Here is a 12,371-nt window from a genome sequence, read left to right as displayed (position 1 = left end):
CGGACGACCGCTAAATTTCACGGCTCCAGTAACCGTAAGGACTGTTGGTTAAATTGGCATTCGTGACAACGACCGTCGGAGGAATCCTTACGGTAAGCAACCTTCGTTCGAGAGTTGGGAAACTTCATTAAAATAAGCCAATCATATTACAGCTACTAGAGACACAGGTTGACTCATCAGCCATGTTCAAGCGTGGGCCTCGTATTGTAGCCACGCTTTAGGATTGTATTTCAGGTTTGGGGTGCTATTTTTGGCTCTTTAGCGGTGTTTGCTAAAACGTTATTATTTAACATTCTAGGGTATCCAAACTTCCGATTTTTTGCATTCATATAAAGATGTGTGGATTTGTCCCCCTTCTTTTCTCTGCAGTTCAGCTTCTTTCTTGTATTTTTATATAAACTGCCAAATTTCTCATATGATTTAAGTTATTTTGAAAGTTTCTAAAACATTTTCATATAGTATATTTCACATTTGTATATTAGTTAAAAATACTTTCTTTATTGAATTTTCAATTTTTACTTTTAAATACACGCATAATGTTAAGCATCTCAAAATCTATTTTTTGACAATAAATTCGTCGCAGCTGTATGTTTAAATTTTTATGAGGTTGTATTGGATTTATAATCATACTTTCATAGTTATTAAACTTTTTTCCTTTTAGAATTCAAGGTAATTTCATGTGTCATATAAAAATTATACGTCTCTCAGTGCTCTATTTGTATGATAATTCTTAATTTCTCAGCTATGGCATGATGGAGTTAAGCATATTACTTTTATTTACATTACATGTTAAACTATTTAAAGGCCATTAAAGCTGTGGGTACAAATTGGTATGAATACAACTTCAGTAATTTTTAAGTTTCTAAAGCTTTCCTGAATTAACAGATAATTTTCTAAAATTGTCAATAAATTTTTACATGATGAATACATAAGTGCATGCTGACGCTTTAATATATCTAGCAAGTTCACAGTTTAAACTTCTGAAAAATATTAATAGCATGTCTGCATATAAAGCATGTTTTTTATTTTAAATCTGCTATTTGAAGTTTGCTTACATGGAATCTAACATCTATTATTGTAGCAAACTGGTTAAAAATGTTATTTTGCATGTGTTTCCAGAAAAGGCTTTATGATTTTAAATACTGGTTCAAGACATGCACCTTTAAATTATAATGCTCAGATTGAAGTGCAAAATGCTGTAAAATATACTTCAGTTCTCTGATGGCAAAAAAAAAAAAAAAAAAATTGTATAGATTTAGTAGAGTAAAAATTCCACATTAAAAACATTTTTTCACACTTATTTAGGTAAAACGAAATTAAAAAATAATACGTACATAAATAAAAAAAATAATACTTTTACATACGGAATTTGCAGATATTATTTACTAATCAATTATTTGTTATTGATAGCTACTTTTTATAACACATAGAAAAAATACTGATAAATTTGTAAGAATTTACATGCATTAAATGATGAAAAAACGATTGATCTTTACAATATGGTAACTGGTAGTTTGGCGACATTTTGGAGGCGATAAAGGTTACTACCTGGGACTTTGGTAATAATGTGAGCAGTCCCCGATAGCACAAAACATCCTCAGGATGTCCTATTTAAGTCGCAATATCCCGGGACATACTTAGGATGTCCTAAGGATGTTGATTCTCAGATGTCCTGAGGATATCGTAATTTAACATCCTGAGGATGTCTTATTTAAGTCGCTATGTCCCGGGATATGACAGGATGTCCTGAAGATGTTGATTCTCAGATGTCCTGAGGAGTTCACCAATTTCACATCCTGAGGACATTCATTCTGCATTGTCCGGAGGACTTTCGTTGTCAAACATTTTGAGGATATTTGTTCTCAAATTTACCAGTTTTAATTTTTTGACATTGCACATCTGAAACTTGCACATTATTTTATTTTTCATATGTATTTTACTAAGTTGTTTCTAAATGCTGTACATTAAAAATATTGATATGATTGATGATTTATTCTTGTTATTTTGTTATTAATTTTAACTGCTATTTTTTCTGACGTTTTTAAAAATTTATTTAGTCATGGAAAAGATTTTTTTCAATGGATTAGCATTTTCTAGAATATTTGCAAAATTCTAAATAACATATATTTTTTTATAAAAAATGTATAAATTACATGTATAATTACTTACAGATTACAAACCCTACTACAAATATAGGTAAAATTATATATATATATATATATTTAATTACGGAAACGAATTTTTTTTAAAATTTGGGTATAGAGACATTAGGTATTTTTTTGGAAGCAGGAAACATGAAAAATTAGCAACTGCCTTCGCCGGGAATCGAAGGACGGACCTCTGGAATACCGGCCCAGTGTGCAGAACCACTACACCACGAAGACACGCTAGGTGTGGTGGTGGTGTATTTAATTATGGCAAAGCACACTAGGGCTATCTGCCTAAGGGGAGGGATGTCTTCGTGGAGGACTTTCTAAGGGAAACTGGCTCGTATACACGTTACACGTGGGGAAAACCACGAAAACACCCATGCAGCCAGCCCGTTCGCGGGATTCGAACCTCGGATCGCACTACCAGGGTTCAGCGACTTTACCGCTCAGCCGCTGGTGGGCCGAAGACACGCTAGGAAAGCGGGAGAAATACCTTATATTACTTCTCTTTTTAAAGGCCGACTTTTTTTTAAGGGGATCCAATCACTAAATCCTGGGTGTGGATATACCTCATCCAACACTTTTTTAATTCGGGCGCCACTGTAGAGACATTAGGATTTTTTGGGAAGCCGTAGAGATGAAAAATTAGCAACCGCCTTCGCCGTGAATCGAACCGCGGACCTCTGAAATACCGGCCCAGCGTGCAGAACTATTACACCACGAAGGCACGCTAGGAAAGCGGGAGAAATACCTCATAAGGAAAATTTTTTTCCTCTAATTACAGGACAGAAAATGTTTTTCAATCGCGCGATCTGTTATTGATATTGAATTACAGTCGTGCGATAATTTCGCAGTAAAGATACATCTCCGATGACTATCCAAGATTCTAGAAACTTTGGTCTTATATAGAGATGGTCGTCTTATAGAAATAATGCTTAATATCAATATTTATTTATATTGGTCACTTTCAGAAGTGGTCGTTTGAGAGGCGATATTCTATATATTTATTTACTGATACTCTCAGATTCCAAAATTTGTTTATATTCTCAGAAATATTGGACGGAAGGTGGTCGTCCCATACATGCAAAATTTTACATTTCATTAAAAATGAATTCGGCATTATTTAACTATTTCACTATTAATTAATTAATTAGATAAAGAAAAAATTAGGAAATAGTACTGTTTATTACGGAATAATGTAGGAAGTTCTACAGAACTATATTCTTTCGCGTCATTGCACATTGTATCCGGCAAACTACTAGTTCCTCGTATTCTTCCGCAAATCCGTAAACATCTGTCTGATTTGAAACGAAATCCCAGATGGCTGCGCCATGAGGTTAACTTGTATGGATATTTTTTGTTGCATGAAAGGTAAGTTCAGTTGCAATACTTGTATGTTTACTTTTTTTGCTTTTCGAATTTATGTTATTTATGTCATTTTGACAGTTAAATGTTTCAAAGCTTTATGAATTGTTACCATTCTGTCGTGAATTACGTGTACTTCGATGGCTGGCTGTCTTTTCAAATATCTAATTTGCCCTGCTATCCAAATGTTTGTGACTGAATTTTTTTTAGTCTAGTTTATGCATTCAGTTTCAAAATAATATGTGTGATCAGGTTGCGGTAAAATCCTAGTATACGGTGCAGCCTTGGCGCGATTTTGAAAATTATCGCCAACACCCAAAAATGACCCAAAGAACGTCTATATATATATACTAAAAAATTTTACATATATACAATTTCAGTGTACTTTAAGTATATATATATATATAGACCCAAAGAACGTCTATATAAATACTTAAAGTACACTATATGCTATCACTATATACATAGTATATACTACGTATAACTATATATATTTTTTGAATATCCGTTTCTACTTGTCGTATATGTTCCGTTTTTACTGCTTATCAAAGTCGCCAGAAGTAGCCAAATCCCGTGTGCACCGGATACTAGGATTAAACCCAGACGGCTTATTATTTTATTGCAGCAATAAATTTATGTTAAATAGTTTGAACAATTGTATAAAAATAAGAGTTTGCATTGTTTTGTCCAAAATATGTATGGTTGAAACATTATCTTAATCTAGTTTGTAATTCAAGTTTTTTTGGGGGTACTGTTCTGTTATTGGGACCAGAATCGGAAATGTATGAACCTGTGTTCGTAAGTATGTGCATAGATGTGTATATGTAGACACACAAACATACAAATATACAAGCATACATAAATACAATTTTGAACCCGGTCCTGATAACAGAACAGTACCTTTTTTTAATATATTTTGAATAGTTTATAAAAGGATTAAGCATTTTTCAAACTGCATATCATTTTAAGATTTGACTTGCAGGAAGACAAAATATGGTCATTCAATCAAATGCTTATGATTGCTTTTAACATTTTCTCATAAATATTGTTTGCATTTTTATTGTATTTTAGATACTTTAGTTATGTAAAGTGAACATGAGAATATTAGGAAAGCTGAAGAATATGAATAGCTACCATAATACATGTAGTTTTTCATCGAGCCCATTGTTTTAGAAACCAATGCACCATTATTATATGCTGGCTTATTTTATAGTTATATGCAGTTTAATTTTATGTTCATGTTACTGTAGTATTGTCATTATAATAAAAGTATTGATAATTTTTGTTGAATCTTGCAAGTTGCCTAACATTCAGAATTATTACTACCGAATTTTACTGATAGGTTTTTTCGAGTTGACATAATCTGTCTGATAAATAAAATAAACTGGTGTTTAAATTATATGCATTTCTCTTGATGTTTCATTGAAAGTGAGATGGAAATATAAATGCTATCCAGAAAAGTGAATTCTTTTTGCCTGAAATAACAAACTGTACTAAATGATTAATGTTTATATCATTTTAGAAATGTCAATATTAAAGTTTCTCCCCCTTCTCTCCTTTGATTTTGAAATAATTTATAATAAAATAATATATGCATAAGTGTAATTAATGTAAAGTGTCATTCAATAATATAATTTATTTTTACTGATATTTTTATATTTCTTATCTGGGTTTTCTTTTGGTGTTAGAAGGAGGAAAAGACTGTAATGTTTTAATTAAGGAAATAATTAAAACATTACAGTCTTTTAAATAACACAGTTACAGTAATGCTTATTGAAGCAATCAGTACTGTGTGAGTACTGATTGAATTCAGTACAGTGACTGAATAATGTTAAAATGCATTGTTCATAAGGAAATTTGCTTATCTTTGTGTTATAGATTTTATTTTGACACAAGCTGAAATTTGAATTATTGGAAGCACTTTGAAAACCCGAATTATTTCCTGAATCATTAATCAGGCCAATATATAACATACAAATTTTCATACAAAATTATTTCTTTGAGCATATTATAAAGAGCTCATTTAATTTTATTATTTGTACAAATTTTAGACAAAAGTAGCATGTAACAGTTAAAGATTTATTGAAGCCTACTTGTTACTTGTGGTAACAAAGAAGTGTGAAAGATATTGCCACATTAGCGAACATGACGATCATTGATGCTTAGTTTAGTAATTTAATAATATATTGAGAAATGCTGGGAACTTTCAGAAGTAGACATTTCGGAAATGATGGGCTTGATAAGAAATTTACATGGTTTTATTATTTATTCTTTAGTTAAGAATGGATTTTAGATGTTCATGTGAAAGAATTCTGTTTAATTATATGTGAAAGAATTGTTAAAGTTTGGCATTTAAAAAAATGAATTAATAATATGCAATTATCTTTTTATTATACATATATTACTATATATTTCTAATGCGCTATGTAAATGTCAGTGCTAAACAATTGAGATACTATTGTCAGGGCAATCTTTTCTTATACATGAAAAATTCTGATACTTTCTTATCATCTGCCCTCACAGCTTCAACTTATGCTAAAACAGCAAGATTATGCACACGATAATAGCAAACTATGAATATGCATACCACACACATGTATTTACATGCTTTATATTTAATCTTTATTTCTGAATAGTATTCCATTGGATGAAAAATATGTGAATATTGACCCAATGTATATATTTTTGTGTGTGTGCATCCTAAAATTTCTTGTTTCTTATAAAGTGCTTATTTGAATTACTACTTGTGAACAGAGCAGTAGATATGAACCATAAACTAACCATTTTGCCAATTTTCACAGCTTTGCAGATAGTCAGAAAGCACCAAAATTTGTAATAATGTTAAGTTTAAATGATGTTCTATACTTTTGTGTTAATTTTTCTATTCTATTAATTCTATTACTGTGTTATCAAACTTTCTGCAGGAATTTCAACTGGTTAAGATGTTATTACCATGTGGAGAAGAATTTGGTTTTCAAGCTAGAAAAAATTGCAGCTGAAGGATTTTGTAGGTCAGTCAAACTGGTTTTAGTTAATTATAATTTAATTTTGGGTGAAGAATTCTCAGATTTATTTATCATAAGTGTCTAAAGGTCTTCTAAATTAAATTCTGCTTGTTTTTGAAATTTTTCATGACATTAATTCTTTGATTATTATTATTTTTTTTTTTAAATTTACTAACTTATATCCAGGCACATAATGTTGCATTTAGTGCCATGCCTTAAATATTGTAAAATGTTAAAATAATACATTTCACTTAAAAATGTGGTTGTGACAGTAAATTTTCTGTTACATTTAATCATATCTATAAACATTGGTATACATCATTTTTCAATAATCTGTATATTATTTTGTGCATTTCTTTTATATACAAGATCTGGCATATGACTTGCTTTTCAAACTGATAACATGGTGTAATAATGTAATCTAATGGTTAAAGTTTACTATGGAACGGGCCAAATTTAATAAATTATTCTTTGATAGAAATTTATTCATGTGTTCAGTGTGTCTCATCTTTTTAAATTGCTAAAGTAAATTTTATGTACTTGCATTTAGGAATTTTGACTGTATCAGAGTAATTTTAATTCAGTTATTATAACATGCAAGGGAAAAAATTAATTCATAGCTCCATATTTAAAATTAGTTAATTAAAGTCCTTAATAAAGAGGGACGTTTTGTTGTTTTTAATGTCGATAGAGTTTAATTCAAAAATATGCCACATTAAGGGTTACTTTTTAACCTAATTTAAAATTTTCATTACTTTAACATGTCCAATAATTGTTATTTTAACTCCGATATTGTAATAATATCAAAATTTCTCACTTTTTGATAGGTAATCCAAATGTAAAACAAGAAAAGAAAAAATTAAAATCTAGAAGTATATGGTACTTTTCCGTTTTGCCGGCGCAAGCGATAAAGTCGCCAATAATGGTACAACCGATGCCAAACGGAATATTCTCGCTGGTAACCTTTTACGCCTCATTTTCAAAACAAGTCGCAGCTTTTTCTTATCAGATTGATTGTTTCTTTCAATACTGACATATAATTACATAGAATTTTTATCAGATAGTTCAGTTTTATGTCTAAGGCCATTTCGGTAATTAAGTCAATTAGGATGCAATCACAGCGCTTACTTGAAGCCGAAAATATAGAAAAGGTAAAGTCAAGGGTTAAATTGCATTTAAACTTGTTTTCCAAATTAAGATTTAACTTGAAATTAATGTAGATAATTACTGAGAGCATTAGATTTTTGTAGAATAGTTTGCGTGAGATGAGATCGCTTGGGGTCACGTGATATGAACCGGCGAATCAGGATGTTGAACCATGAAAGCATAGTAAATTTTTAAATTAGTGTCTTTTTATAAATGTATTGTCTTTATTTATTGGCTTTTTATAAAATGTTAAGTGATATTAAAATGTTTATGCCTTCAAAATAAAAAATTCTTAGAACTAAAATTTTTTTAAATATTTTTTATGTGTATACTGTATGTTGTCGCCAATAAAGTCTGCTTGGCGAGATTTGCGCCGGCAAAACGGAAAAGTACCAAGTATATTTATTTCATACCTCTAACAAATAAAAACAACACAAGTACTTTTTACTGTCTATCTGCATAGTGTGGCATGTCCCGTAAGACTGAGATTTGTTTGGTCAAATCTATGTTTCAGTTAAAGGAAAATGCATGCACAGTCTTCTGATTTTCCCTTCGATTAAGGATTCTGTATATACTAGCATAAGAAATATATTAGTTAATGCAGTGTTATACATCAATATTTATAGACAATTACTGTGGCTATGTTTATTATAATTTTGTTCACTGTAATGGCTGGAGTGCCTAAACCATCATGCTGTGTAAACAAAACTCAAATCTTCATCTCTGCATACTGCTCCACTAGTGTTTAAACCACTGAAATGGTGATTATGGTAGAACATCTTTGGTAAAAATTTACTCTACTGTTACCCTTGGCGAATCGTTTCTTTTTTTTTATATCAAGATCGTCACCTGAGAGAATCGGCACCAATTTCAAGGTGGCCGCTACACAAAACCAAAATAAGAAGTCAAAGACATACACAAACTCTGTGTCCATGTACACATCGACCTATTAAAACAGAGAACTGCGCAAACTGGGCATTGTGCACTGCCTTAACTTTGTCCATGTACACATTGATCTATTTTCACTTTAAGAAAATCAGAAAGTTAAAAATATCATAGTTACCAGAAAAAATTCGCCACTGTCTAAACACACAGACAACCAAAAATACACAAACAGAGAGGAATAAGTTACCAAAAATACATATTTCCTAACATAAAAACATTAAACAACAAATCTTCTAACAAAAATTAACACACAGAGACAAAAAATAAATGAAACGTCATTTTTTTAACATACCTTTTTTTTCACATGCATATGTTTAGGCTTCCCACCACCATCCTCCAGGTAAGCAACTCAATTAAATTTTTCGTCTCTTAGTCACCTCAGACATACTCAAACGATGGTATTCACACCAAAATAATAAATAGCATGTTCAAAATACAAGACCATACCACTTCCGTGCAACCAAACACAGCAATTGAAAAGAATGGTAAGAACCAAAAACCTGGGACCGTACAAAAGGTTTACTATTAAAAAAAGTAGCCCAAAACTAAATTTATCACAGCACGTTGGCAATATTTGCAGAAATAACTCCTTTTTATTGACAAAAAAAAAGTTTTTTTTTTTTTTTTTTTCCCCAAAGGCTACTTTCGCCAACATTATCAACATTAGGGTTACCGAAAAACTTATTTGACGCAATGGGCTTCCACATTTCACAAACAACCAATACCACTTTGCAATTTTTTTTCCAGACAGAAACCAAGGTGTACCATACAGTAAAGATTAGCCACATCTTCATTTACTACTGTTACAAGTACTTCTTTGGTAAATTTCTGCGGTTAAATTCAAAAGTTTAAAATTGCATTAACATGATCAGATTCAGAGTCATAGCTAAGGTTTTCAGCGCTCAGGGACAACTGAAGATTTCACGCCCCCTACTGCTTGCCAAGGATGGAAAACATTTAATTCTAAAATGTTCTAACATCAGTTTGGTGCCCCTTGGATTCTGCACCCCGGAACAGATGCCTCCCTTGCCCCCCTCTAGCTACGCCCCTGATCAGATTTTATTTTCTGCACATAGCTAACAATTACTTATGTGTTGTCAGATAAATGTTACAGATGCAGTTAATTATTTTTTACTTGCCAATCTCATGAGACAAGTTTTCTTTGCTCCTGCAAGACTTTACTTTGTGTTTCAAAATAAATTCATTCTCACTCTTTTTGGACTTGCCTACACATTAAATTTAAAATAGTTTTATGAATAGGTAAGATGTGATTATCATAATTTTGTTTCTCTCTTTATCTTGGCAACTTTATATGTTGATTCAGTATCTAGGTTACCTACCAGTGGTTGATTGATAAAACTGCTCATATGTTCAGCTGGTGGTTTGAGTTTATTTTCTGACATGAAAAATTTTAAAAGGCATCCCACATGTTTATTTTACTATAATCGAAAAATCAAATAATTGCTACTCTGTTTATAGGTACTAAATGTTAAAATATTTTAAATGCTTCCTTTAATTTGCATTCTAATAGTCATTTGTTTAAATTTAATTATGAATTATATTCACATATAGTAATTGTGAGTGTTTTTTTATTTTAGGTGCTGTGAAAGGCAATGACAGAGATCCAATTTATCAAGAGTTCTTATATACATAAGAATACATGGATATAAGATTGTTTTTCATGAATTCAAATAAAATGTGATAAATTGGATTAATAAAAACTATTGTGAATTTTGGAAAGTGTTTTTCCTCTGTTAATCATAATATAGTGCCATAAATTTCTGAATGTGTTTATTTTTCATCCAAATAAATTTGTCATATTAATAGATATTGCATAATTTAGCATTATTATAAATATTTATTATAGCAGATTTAGCTGAACTACTTTTTTAGTCTCTTTGCAGATGAAGTCACAAAGGTAAGTGGTTAGATAATTTTCTGTATTCCCCATTAAGTAATTTTATCTGGTAAATTACCATTACTTATATACTAAAGGTGAAAGAATAAGCTTTCCTTGAAGATACAAAAATTTGCAGATATTTCAAAAAATTGGTATACGTAAAAAAGTTCTTAAATTGCCACATATGCGAAACTGAAAATGTTATATATGAAATAGTTCAGAAATATAAATATTTTCACTATTTTTTAACTATAATTCACTGCATTTGTTATATATAATCACAGTTTAAGGTAGCAGTGCTTTTCTCACTGCGATTTCTCATGTATTTTGATTCATAAATCCACGTATTTTGATTTCTCTTTTGAGACCGAATAAAAAATGAACTAAACATTCTCGTTGACATTGATAGTTGAATAAAAGCTCACCTCAAAATAAAATGAATTAATAAATTTACGGAAAATTTTACATTGCATATATTGAGCAGAAAGAGTAAACTGAATATACTTAATGGAATTAATAATTGATAGAGTTGATAGCAGAATAAAATGCCTTAATTGCATGGTAAACAGTAGATCTTTTGAAGTTTTTCTATGTTGCGTAAAATGCAGATTTAAATTTTTGATATTGATTGTCATATAAATGGCAATTACTGTTTTATTTTGCTCTGAAATGAATGGTTAGTAATAAAATTCTGGATGAGACAACCTTTAACATGCGCTAGAATTTACAAAGTTTAATTTGGTGCTGATTTCAACGGGTAAATTTCATTTTACTGACTTTTGTGTAAAATAATACCAATGAACCATTGCAAATTATTTTCACAACTTTTTTTTTTAATCTAAAAGGGCTATTAGTTTTGAAATGTGACTTCATATCGTCAGTCGTAAACTTGTTTCGCTTTTTATTCAAGTCTTGCCATTTGGCAAAATTTAACATATTTACCTTTAAAATCTAATATATTATTGACTAACAAGCCAAGCTATTTAAAAGCATTACACACAGTTCTTAACAATGCTTTTTTTAATTTTTAATCTGATTGATTTAAAATGCAGTTAATTCATGATATATCTAATTGAAAACATTTTAATATTTCTACATAATTACATGATATATTTCTTCATTTTTCAAATATATAGAAGATATATAACTTTCTGGTGTCAGTATCTTATAAAATGTTTTGCTATTTCCACTGCCCCATCTGTATTGATAATCTGTGCATTCATAAACTTTAAGCCTCTTTGAGTGACTGCTAAAATCTGAGGCCTTTCAGATTTTTTTTTTTTAATTGTGTGAGCAGAAAGATAGAATTTTAGAAGAGCTTCTTGAGTTACCTTTTGAATGATATAAAGAATTGTTAACATAATGTCAAATTTTTACAACTAAATATTAAATATATAAAAAAGCCTGCAGCATTCTCATTTTACGAAAACGTATTTATTTATTCTGAGGCTAGGAATTGATTTAGTTTTAAAAATACAATTTATTCCTTTTAACAATTTCCCAACAGTGTCATCAAAAACACTAGAAATTCTTTACATGTTTTAAAGAAAGATGATTCATTTATGTAAAGATTATTAAATGGGTAATTTTATTATTCAATTTTTAATACAAATTAACTGAAATTAGAAACTGATTTTGTAAAATAATTTAATTATGAATAATTCAATTTGGGGGCTATTGGATGTTTAAAAATTATCAAAAAAGATTTTTAATATCTTAAAAATAAAAGCAAAATTTTCAGTTTTAATATTTTATATTAATAATTCATTTTAATTTCCTTGCTCAGTTTTAATATATTCACAAATTCAGATTTAAAAACAAAATAAGTTGTATAAATATTTTCAACATTTCTGATTTTTC

At 30.0% G+C, this 12,371-nt stretch overlaps 1 long non-coding RNA gene across 1 annotated transcript; it reads left to right on the top strand.

The window, feature by feature from the left end:
- The first annotated feature begins 3,427 nt into the window (after positions 1 to 3,427).
- Positions 3,428 to 10,351, top strand: LOC146993347 (uncharacterized). The gene is made up of 3 exons (XR_015038333.1): positions 3,428 to 3,521; positions 6,440 to 6,526; positions 10,210 to 10,351. It is a non-coding gene; the product is annotated as an uncharacterized LOC146993347 (long non-coding RNA).
- The last annotated feature ends 2,020 nt before the right edge of the window (positions 10,352 to 12,371 follow it).

Source organism: Stegodyphus dumicola, chromosome X1 (assembly GCF_044657685.1).
Source record: "Stegodyphus dumicola isolate Sdum_Otavi_A_Nest chromosome X1, ASM4465768v1".
NCBI lineage: Eukaryota > Metazoa > Arthropoda > Arachnida > Araneae > Eresidae > Stegodyphus > Stegodyphus dumicola.
The sequence above is the reverse complement of the archived record's forward strand: the minus strand, read 5'-3'. Positions and strand labels throughout refer to the sequence as shown.